Genomic DNA, 12,096 nt, shown 5'->3' with positions numbered 1-12,096 from the left:
CAACACCATAGATCAGCCAGGGATCAGCAATGAGACAAAGACCTAACATCTGGGAGCTGCGGTGAAATTAAAGAACCGAAAGACCGAACCAATCCTGTTACAGCTTCCCATTAATAGCCTGGGAGCTGCTTGAGAAACGGCACAAGTGAGGTAACGCAGGATTCAATTTCATTTGATATTAAAGAAACACCCCTTGGCATCCCTCCCTCTCTCCCCACCCCCTCTCTCAAACTCTTTCCCTCTGCTCCTCACATCACTCTGTTACCTTAGAGTGATGTATTAAGCCATTTAAATTAACAATGGAATGGCTTATTCTAATGCGCCCATCCCGAGGAGAGCCCGGGATGTTGCTTGCTCGAGTGGGACATCAACACAAACACACACACACACAGACACACACCACCTCTGAACCCCAGGCTGGGCAGCGATGCATGTCGCTCCTTCCAGATAGCCCAAACAATCAGGCCAGCATTCCATCCAAAAGCAGACATTCATATGATGATCATGATGTGGAGAGGGTGAATAATACTGAGCCTGTCGTTACCGGACAGAGAAACTACGGCTCCCAAAGACGAGTAAATACACGTCCTCTCTGAAGTGGAACGGAGAAAAAAGGACCAGTAAATACACAAAACTCCTATAAAGAAAATGAGTCTTTTTGGGAGTTTGAGGCAGTGCAGCAGGAGCTGTGGTCTTTATGAACTTCAGCAGCAGCTTGTAAAAGCTCATATTACTTCCTCTCACACACTCTATGTCTTATACAGACGTCTAAATCATTGATGCCAAGGCCTTGGTCAGCTGAATACAAATGAGGATACAGTGGGTGCTCCATCTGTCCCTGAGGGGGTGTGCAAAAATAGGTGTGAGAAAAGCACAGTTTGATTGATGCCTCTACACTCTGAATAATGATCAGTTCAGAGGTCAAACTACTTCAGTGACATGCATTATATCATTAATTACAGACATCAATAAACAATAGGACACTGCCCATATGTTTTAAGTGTGCTTATGCCTTGTCTTCTCCCCACTGGATCATTTCACAATTAGTAACTGTTACACACTTACCTTAAAAACACAGAAGAAAAATAACACACACTCCCCAGCTATTGATCGCATTCTCAGAATAGCGCCGTAGAAAAATGTGGCGTAGTAATTACAAGTGATGAGAGAAGAACATTTCGATCTCACAGTTACATATGCAATTAAAATATTATTCATTACCTCTTAAATAAAAGCCTGGTACTGAAATCCCATTAAATTTGGGATAATTGTGTGTGTTTAATTATAAGCCGTAGCAGGAAGGAGAGAGGGAAGGAAGGGAGGAAGTTTCTGAGAAAGTAGCAGAATGTGCCGTGACCTAGATATGGCGGAGGAGACATTTTGTTTTAAAAGTGACCTTGCTGTGAAACCTCGGCTCAGAATAGCTCAGATAGTTTTCCACGGACTCTCGGAGCACAGACCGATTTCTTCAGCTTCTGGTTAAATGGAGCTTTAAGCAGCGAATGGGGCCATCGCATCTTCAAATGTTGCTGATTAAAAGCTTTTCATTAGAGTGAGAATATAATGCTTTAATACTGTGAGAGAGTTTACCGCCACAAAGCTACTTTTTTTTACAGTTTGATCTGCCGCTCAAGTGTTTATATGGTCAGATGCTGGATTTTTTATTTCATTTTACTCAAGTAATGTACTTATGAATAATACATTTACCTGTATATTATAAGTAATTTTATGCTACTTCTGCTCCTCTTCATTTTAGAAGGAAATATTGAAACCTTTTACTTTTGAGTGACAGCTGCAGCTACTTGTTACTTTGCATATAAGAGGAATAGTTTGACATTTTGTAAAATGTCTTTGCACGTTTCCTTGATGAATTAGATGAGAAGGTTGAAACTGCACTCATATGAAATATGAAGCTACAGGAGCTTGTTAGCTTAAATTAGTGTATGGAACAAGTTAGCACTGTATATTAAAAACAAGAAATCACCACAGTTTTAGTAAAAAGGCAAAATTGTGTGAACTAATTTTCTCAGATGATTTGTATGTAATTCTTATATTTACAGTATGTGAATGACTTGGAGTTATTTTTCTACTGTTGGCTTTAGAAATTTGATTTGATGGTAGTACAATGTATCCGTCCTGCATCAGTGCAGTGCTCTTTAAATTGATGACCACAATGAAGTATGAAAATAAGTCTTGGATTTTGTTGTGTTACACTTGACATAGATCGACTGATTCCTTTACTGTCATTGCAGAGAGTGCAACAAAACTAGTAGTAAAACGCAGATGCATTCACACAGTACAAATGGTGCTTATTTAAAGTTTTATAACGAAAAACCAATGACACACACATATAAGATAATACAATACGAGACATAAGACAATACAATTCGAGCACTTGGGGTAATGTACATGGGAGAGTTGCAGATGGTTGTCTAAAAATATATTAAAATATATCTACACTGTATATAAATAAATGTAAACATTTTGAAGATATGAGTGGGTCCACTCTCAATATGTTAAATGAAGTGAACCGAGCTATGGAATGAAAACAAAGGTAAGATACAGACTGACAATCATGGTACTTTATTAAATATTTGTTTTGCACAACTAAGATACAACATGTTAGCTGGTGAGCTTCAGAGGAGCTGGTTGGTGGATATTTTAATATTTAGGCAATTCCCCATATTTCCAGTCTGAGCTGCTGACAGTAGCTTCAAATTTACATCACAATCATGGTATCAAGTGAATGTGGGTATTTTCCAAAGTGTCAAGCTATTCTTGTATATTTTTACATACACAAACTATGATCAGTTTATACAATTTTCTGCATAGTTACAGATAAAAGTCCCTCAAACTACCATACAACATTAAAATATAATATGCCGTATACGTGTGCTCGATGAAAGGTTTGTTTTATACCTAAAACTACATTTTGCTGAATATATTTTCAGATTTTTACTTAAGTCATTTATGTTTAAATGGCCATATTGCTATTTAAGTAACATGTCTGAATCCACCAACACATTTTGTATCTTTTATCTTTTTTTCCACAGATTGATTCCGGCCCGTGCATAAGTTCATGTCTAAGCTGTCTGCTGCCCCGGCACAACATCCCCTGCTGGCTCCCTCAGAGCAGCTCGGCTCGGGCCGGTGGCTTCAACCTGCAGGCAGCCGTAGGACAGCCCAAGCGGAGCTGTCTGCCACTCCTGTGCTTCATTAGGAAACAAAATATAAGGTTTCCACTCCATTAGGAATGACTTTAGGAGTGAAAGCACATAAGACGCCGACTCACCTCATCAACAATGCATTGCAATAACGGCTGAGGATGAATGAGAGCGAGCAGAGAGGGGAGAGAGGAAACAGCATTAGCCAGTATACAATGTCTTTACAGCAGAGCGAAAAGGGGGAAAAAAATCATTAATGCAATAAAATGTGGTCAGATTAATCAAATGCCTCAAACTCTTATGAAAATATTACAGGGAGAGAATTTTCTATTACATCTAATGGTGTCTAATCTAATACTGGCAGTTAAAGGCTTGGGCATCTATTTATTGTGAAACACAATTTAGGAAGTTTAAAGGGAAGCAGTGAAGCATGCGTGCAGCATAGCCGTCAGGAACATAGGCAGAGATCTTTTCCTGCCATTTTCTTTCCTCCAACTCATAAAAGCTCACCATTAAAGACTGTAGGTTGCTCTGAGTTTGGGGGAAGAACACACAGAGAGAGATGGCAATATGTAATTAGCGTGTCATAATCAAAATGACCCACTCGGACACTTTATGATCAGCGAGACAAAATTACTGCACCACTGGTGGCAATCTGTGGGCATGTGTTAACACCATTAACATAATGAAAATACAGAAATGTTAATAGGCCGCCTCTTCATACGGACCAAGCTGAGGCGCAATGTTAATTTCACAGTGCATTTTCACTAACCTGCAGGTTGTGGGGAGACGCCAGGCTCAGAAAACATACAATCTTGCTGTAAATGGCTTGGAAGGAGGGAAAAAAAGTCTCCTTGTCTCTTAAAACAATCGGTGAGAAGTATCATTCCCCTGTCGCACATCTCCAGTGAGAGACTCTATGGAAGATCTCATTTTCAATTAAAATCTCATTTGCTTGGAAGTTGAAATGAAATCATGTTGTGAATTAGCACATGAATTTACATATTGGGACGTCTGCCAGTGTGCAGGGAGACTAATTTACCTTAAAGACTATTTCTTTCTTCTTCTTTCCTTTTTTTTTGTTAAAGGATCTCAGTGATGGCGTGAGAGTAATGATGCATAGATCTGAGAAAACATTTACCAACATCCAGCAGCAATGAAAAACTGGAGTGTGAGATGTAAGTAGTGAGGAAAAACAAATTCTGCGTGTGTTCCTGTACAGTCGAAGAGCTTTTCTTACAGGCGGAAAGATTTTGATGCAAACTTCAGAATAAAAGAAGGGAAAAGAAAATCATTATCCAAACTTTTAAAACCTTCATTAAAAATGTAGTAGAAGATTGATGCTTTACTGTTCACGTCTGCGTACGAATGGGACAATATTTATCCTTAATTATGGATTTGAAGACATTTCACTTGACATCTGAAGTGTGCAGCGTTTTTGTTGGGGAGATGAGACATGTATTGACGGATCCTTTCTGTCACTCCCCAGCACTGACACTAACCGTCCACGGAAAAAAGCTTGTCCTTGTAATTTGTTAAGTTTTTAAGAGTCCCACCTGCATCTACCTGCACTTGATGGTCCTCACACCCAGAATACGTGCCTTCAATCAGCCATCCACTGGGCCGCAGATTGTCCACAGTAAATTACTTGCTCATTTCGCAAGGCCTTCTCTGACAAAGCGCTATAGCCGTTATTGATTAATTCTTTCAATTAAATAAAGCTTTGCTCTCTCCACTCCTTGTAAATACCCAGAGACCCCCTATCCAACACAATATCCATTCTTTTTACACTGCTAACATTATCAGTCTGCACGCAAAATTAATTCCCCCACTATTGCTGAAATAACTATAATTGCAAACTACACAGAGAGAGAAATTGGAAAGGGCTTTTAATATACATTTCCAGGTGTATCCTCCATTTGTTCAAGTCAATAACATTTTTCATTAACATTTGTAATAAAAAAAAAGAGAAGTTCTGTCCCCTGCTCATTTCCTTTTTAATTCAGAGATGAATTCACGGCACACTTTCCAAACTGCTATACGTGCTCGACTTTCTCATTTAATTTGGTTTAAGACATCCAAATGAGATTAATGTTGGCTATCAACTATAAAGCATTTTAATTTACATATTTATCAGATGAATGAGCCATGACTCACAATAGGTAAGATGTATTAATGTGATTGCGTGTTGATGCAACATTTTAATATAATAGAAAATCAATATGTGGACGGAAATGGATGGCAACTGGAAGAGTGCAATTCTTGTCATTTTAGATATTTATTGACTTATTCCTGTAATAGACTAAGTATTTGTGAGGACGCCTTGAAAAATTCTATTTGCTACTTGAAAAGCCGCACAGCGTTATGTGAACAGCTGTATTCTCTCCAGGAAAGCAGAGATGGTCAGCGTGCAAGGACGTTCAGGTGTCTCCATAGACGGGCCGAGGAGAAAGGGAAAGAAGAAGACAGAGAGAGACCCCCTCGTCCGTCCCCTCGTCTTCATTGTTATCCCACTGATGATACGGCAGGTGGGCAGAAATCAGTGTGTCTTGGCCTCAGCTGCACTGAGGTCAGCTCTCTGCTCGTCTGTGCTGGAATTATGGGCTGGCCTCTTGCCCGCGGCACACCGATTTAGCAGTGACCCTGAACACAGCCTCCCCCAGAGGTTGACAAAATTTTTATCACCACATTTTCCCAACTTTGCTCAGGAAACCAACTCGACTCACCAACCCACAGCCCCACCAGTAGCTCTCCCCATAACCTCATATCTCATCTCCACACATAATGGGGAAATCAGAGCTCTGTGAAAGGGAATCTTTTAAGATTCATGGAAAATAAGGGCATGTGCTGGAGTGACAAGGGACTCTGAGCGCTCACAGCGTTTATCAAAGAAAAATTAATATTAAGACTTGGACCAAATTGTCACCTCAAATATTTCAAATAATTAGAAATGTTGTAAATTCACATTACATCTGAATTAAGAAACCTAAATTATGAGGAGTGGTGAGAAGTTTCCTTATTTTCAAAATGATGAATTCATGAAACCTAAATCTGAAAAAAAACAAATGGTTCTGAAATTAACAATGTGTCCAAATAGTAAATCTTCTCGGCACACAGGGATTTCTTGTTTTATAAGGTGTAAAACAACAATCATGACAAATATCTTTACAGTGTTTGCACTTCTCTCTCCAAACCGTTGGAGAGCTCAGAGTTCTACCCAAAGATAAGGAAGAAGGGGGAAAAATGAGGCAACACAAGAGACATAATAAATCAGAAAGCTCTTTGCTAGCGGCTGCATACACATTAGACCACATCTTCAAGATTTTCAGAGCAAACCGTAGAGCAAAACTCCATTACCTCCTGACACAGAATGCAAATGAATCACAACATGGGGTGGGATGGAATTAAAGACCCTTCTCTAATCAATGACAAGCCAGGATGAAACCCTCTCTTCCATGGCTCTGCCATAGGCAAACTTCAAGCCCCCTGAAAACACACACACACACACACACACTTGTGTGCACACATGCATGCACACACACTCAAAGACAGACTGACAGACACACACATGCACAGATTTGGCATGATCTCTCTGGCTCGTTTCCAGCTTGTCTTTTGGGAAACTGGTAGTGAGGACGTGAGCTCATTGCATTGAGGGAGTCTTGTCTTAACCTGCTATACCATCTCTCCATCACACAATATTTCAGAAATAGCCTCCGATTTCGTCAGGTGGATGGTGCCGGACTCAGGCTGCGAGGTGAAGGGAAAAGCTGTCTCCGTTCCGTTGTGCTCTGTTCTGCTCAGACAGATGCACGGGCCTGTGTAAATGACAGCCTGAGCCTGAGGATGTCTGCTGGCTGCCGCGCGGCCTGCTACAGCCTGCAGGTGAAGTGTCTGTGGCGCCATATGGAGCAGGGAAAATTAACAACGAGAGGAAATTCTCCACAACAGCGGGAGGTCTTGCTAGTCTCTCCTCCAAACAAAATTTAAAGACGTAGAGAAACAAGAGAGGGGGAGTGATAAAATTAATGGGGTTCAACATTTTAACACAACACCGACGGCAATGTTTGCACAGAAAAACAAGAATTCCCTTTACAGTTTAGTCACATTGCACTCCTCCATTATAAATCAGTGCCTGGCTTAAGTAGTTTGACCTGTTCTATAAATGTACATTAACCCTGCTGGTGCTCCCTCCCAGGTTCTAGTGTGTGCTCCACAAGCCTGGTACAGTGGCTGTTAGTGCAGGTGAGCTGCCTCTGTCCCTGGCGGCTCCTTATACACGCTGCCATCATAGCGGAGGCGCCCCATGTGGAGCCTCTCTTGGTTTGGGTCATTGATTACAAAGAGCCTCCTGGTTTTGTCTGACAGATGTGAATCCATGCTATTTAATTTGGAGAGTTACCCTCAGAGGGACCACCATTAGCTATCCAATCTGACCACAAATAGTGTTCCATTAAGCAAAGAGTTTGAGAAGCTCCGGTGGTGTGTCTCCTGACAGCATGCAGGAAGCCTTGGCATATTACACTGAATGTTAAATGCTTGGTTGTTTAAACAAAAGGGAGATCTTACTTTAAAGAACGTCTTTGTTTTAGAGATACATAAAGAGTCCCCTCAGCGGGATTCTACAGGCATATTAGAGCTGAAACTGTCCTTGTTTAGTGTCTAAAGAGGGTGGGGTTGGTAGTTAAAATGTTAATAAGTGCAATTCAGTTTTAATTTAACAGCCCTCTGCATTCCTAATTACTCCACTAGCTGTGAATAAATGAGGAAGAGAGCTCATCTCTTGCCCTCAACACGAAACACATTCTTACCATTTTCGATATGGAGCAGAGGAGGACTGCGAGGAAAGTGATCTCAACTTATCGTCTCCTCATGAACCAAGCAGCATGGCTCAGTTAGTGATTTTAGCTATTATTTTCTCAGTAGGCAGAGGCCTTCAAAACTTTGCGAGACCCTTTTACGGATTTGTTGATGAAGTAAAAGGAAAGTGAGGGAAAGTGCGAGAAGGCAAAGCGGACGAGATTCAAAGGAGAAGGGAAGAGAAAAGGAATGCTATGATCGCAAATTGTTCTTTTTAAAACATTCAACAATGGGTGCACGCATCCCTGTGCAGCCATGGAATAGAAGTGTGCATAAATTACTTTATGTAATCATACAATGTAGATTAGCATGATAATGGTGGGTGTTAATAGATGCCAGGAAGCAGGGAGTGACAGCACTTGAAATGAGACATGCTTGGGGCAGTGCGCTCACACACACTCGTGCATACACACAGCATTGGGGAATAGCCAGTGAGGCTCTCGTGCCATTACGACAAATGTGAGTGACGGGGAAGAAAGCCACATCTAGCCAGCTGCCTGAAGGCTGCTACAGTATTTCCACAAGTCTATAGGCTCCTGGTCTCTTGGGGAGCCCTATTAATTGTGAACAAAATGGTCCACCATTAGATCTAATGCTTTTAGAGACCAGAGGACATCTTAGCCGGGCACCGGGGCCAGATTCGAGTGATACCCTCCTAGATTAGCCAAAACATTTACCCACACACATGGATTCAACGTTGTCCTAAACCAAAGACGTGTTGAAGTCTAGAGTTGGGCTTAAGAAAGAGGGAAGAACATGGAATAAAGGTGAAGAGGATATGATTGAAACCCATCTTGACCAGCCATCAGTGTAATGTAAGCGTGCAGATCCGGTGGACTGCTGGTTTAATCTCCTTCTGCAAAGCCAAGGTGAAGAGCAACCCACATGATGACAGGGCTTTGATCACAGCCCACAGTCGCCTGAAAAAACCCAAATGTCTAACAACAGTATCCATTAGTTAATCAGACTAAATTTAGCCCCCACAGAGACAAAAGAGGGCTAAAAGGAGACGGGGATAAACCTAAGAATAGGTCAAGGGCACTTATTTAAAAAGCCTCCTTTAACACAGTTGGCACGTTCAACAAAAATAAGAAGTCCCACTTCCTTTCATCCTCCAAAGCCGCGGCAGATCACCAAAGCACGGCGGGGGTCCAAGGTGGAAACATAAGGACCTATAGATTTACAAAGCGCACCGGTGCGACCACTCCTGTGGATTAATCCAAATCAGAATGCCTTTAAGACACCAGCAATTTGATCAGCTCTGATCCGGATTAGACACAAGCTGTCCAGATTTGTACTCTTGCATGGCGAGCAAGAGCGACACTAAAACGATTAACCGTGGACGCTTAAAGCAACTTGACAATGTGAAATTATATCTTAAGCTTAATAAGCTTTGACGGTTCTGCCAATAACTGACACCGTCACGATAAAGACAATTAAAATGGCAACTGTCAAAACAAGGGCCTCATACGGCTTAACACCACACAAAGCTTCAACATTCAGAATCTATTCTGCGAATCATGTTTAGCATGCGATTACACCAGGCTGACTGAATGTCCTTATTGATCTCTGACACATTCTGTATATTTTTCTAGAAGGAAGAAGGGGGCTCCGGCTCAGGGAGCGAACACCACTGACCTTCTGTCAGCCGGGGCTGAGGAGAAAGCTACATTCATGAGCAGATCTGAGGTCAACATCACCACACACGCGCACCCCGAGGAGAGCTGACTGAAAATTAATTAAAAATGCTAGTGTGCTGTGAATGACGGCCGCTTTTGTTGGTTGTCTGCATTGACGGAGGAGGCAGGACGGTCCCGTGTCCCTAGTGCTGAAGAGCCCCTGGTGGCCTCAGCCATTGTCTCGCTGCCAAGCTCTTGCCTTATCAGCGGCAGCATATCAATGAAGCTGCTGTCTTGTTTGTGCAAATGGTAATTACAACATCCACATTTCTGTGCAGTGACACAATCACATCTCAGTAACGAGTAAGATGGTGGATCTTTAAACAGATTTTTTGGGATATATATGTAGATTTGGTTTCCATTCAAGTATTTTATATAATTAACAGACACAAGTCGGTAATGATTGTTAACCCATATATCAACTAAATATATAGTCCCAGCAACGCCCAAACAAGCTCATGGATAAATCCTCCACAGGCTGAAGTCTTCCCGCAGTGATATAGCGGAGAAGCTTTAGAGTGCAAAAGCATTTAAGCAGAATGAAGCTCAGAGTTTAATGTGGTCTATCAATCCCATTCACACAGGGTTGCAGCCTCCACATCTGTCCTGTGAGACCATCAGAGTAGTTTAGTGGCATGTTGCAGTTTAAAGGTGCAACAGAAGAGTCAGGTAACAAGGGACAAAATAGTCTTGCCAACTCTCAGTTTTAACTACCCAGGTTCCCTTTGGCCCACACTCATTAAATGCCGAATGCATTTGTCCTTGTAGCGTCTCTCTCTCTCTCTCTCTCTCTGTCTCACCTCTCACACACATGCACACAAACAAACACACGCGCACACGCAATGTTGCTCACAACTCACCACATCCAAAGGCAATGGCCATTAGGTGTAAATGGATGGTGTTCTGCCCAAGTCTCAGCCGAGCGCATGTTTCAGGAGCAAAGCAAATGCAAAGGCCAACAGATCCATTAAACCCCATCCAATAATACTGTAGCCTGTCTTCACCACAAACTCTACCACTACTGCAAAAATAACACCGGTACGAGGCTCAGCCTAAACATCTCTGCAGCCGAGGGTAAAAACTGTAACAGTGAACCATTCCAACAGGATGAGGCACAAAAGCAGAGGAAACGGATAGATGATAAAAATCATAATTTCTTATTATAGAGACAAAACAGTAAATTCATTGTGAACAGTGATTGTCTGGCTCCCACTTGTCCAATCTTTGTAAATTCAATATCATTGGGTTTTAAACTGTTGCTTGGGCCAAACACAACATTGAAAGACATCCCCTCCGGTTCTCGGAAATATAATGGGCATTTTGACATTTTAGTTGATAAAGACTGAATCATTAGTTATAGCCCTATCCATTATGTAACGTCTATGTCAATGTTAATGACAATTCAAACAAGAAGAGAGTAAGAAAACTGGAGTGACTAATTACTAATGGGGACACTAAATAGAGTCATCAGAATCTGGTGTAATAACACTGGATGACGACATTGGTTGACTTTAAATATGGATACGATCTAATCAATCTAATTGACACGTAAATAAAAGCTCTGAGTTTTGATCGTGATAAAACAAATCCTTGCACTACAGACTCTTCAACACGTAGTCCTATGAAAACACTTAATGATCCTTCTTTAAAGGATAGGTTACCATTTTTATCCTATATGCCCAACCGTGCATGCAAGGTATTGTTTTCATCCCTTCTGTGTGTATGTGTGTAAAAGTAAGTCAACACACCATGGACAGATTTTCATTATATTTAGAGGGATTATTACTTCAGATGGTATCTCCCGATATGTAACTTTTGGTCGAGGGTCATGGGTCAAACAAACATATGGTCCAAAAACACATTTTCTGAAAATATCTCTGAAATAAAAGAGACATTTTCTAAAGCTTATATTGATCAGTAAATGATTCCCTATCATCATTACATGTAATGAGTGCTATCATGAAGAAGTCACAAAGAGGTCAAGAAGAAAACGATAACATGCATTGCCGTGCAAATGACTAATATAGAAGAGAATAACATGTTTTGGAAGCAAGACACAGTAAAAAACAGAGGTGAGAGGCTGTTGTGTTGTAGAATTCACGGCAGGCTACAGGGTCAAAAGAGCAGTGGTAAGCTCTATAGCCACAGTCAAGTGACTCAATTACCTCATTTGCTCTTTGTGTTGACCCCTCAATTAGTGTGGAACTGTAACAATCTGCCCAACAAATACAGTCATTCATCACCAACTGCCCAAACCACAGGTCTGCCTCCGCGAGCCACCTCAGTGGAGAAGAGGGCAGACAGAGGTCAAATTAAAGTCTGGCCTTTGTAACTACCCTCCTTAATATCCTCACTTCAACAGGACAAGCTCTGATAGGTCCACAGTCATTACA

The 12,096-nt window shown here is 41.4% G+C and overlaps 1 protein-coding gene across 3 annotated transcripts in view; it reads right to left on the bottom strand.

Moving 5' to 3' along the window:
* Positions 1-12,096, bottom strand: part of skor1b (SKI family transcriptional corepressor 1b) — a 35,680-nt gene that overhangs the window by 14,159 nt on the left and 9,425 nt on the right. The gene's annotated exons all lie outside the window — the stretch shown is intronic.

This window comes from Hippoglossus hippoglossus, chromosome 6 (assembly GCF_009819705.1).
Source record: "Hippoglossus hippoglossus isolate fHipHip1 chromosome 6, fHipHip1.pri, whole genome shotgun sequence".
NCBI lineage: Eukaryota > Metazoa > Chordata > Actinopteri > Pleuronectiformes > Pleuronectidae > Hippoglossus > Hippoglossus hippoglossus.
Note: the sequence above shows the minus strand (reverse complement) of the source record. Positions and strands in the feature narration are given on the sequence as shown.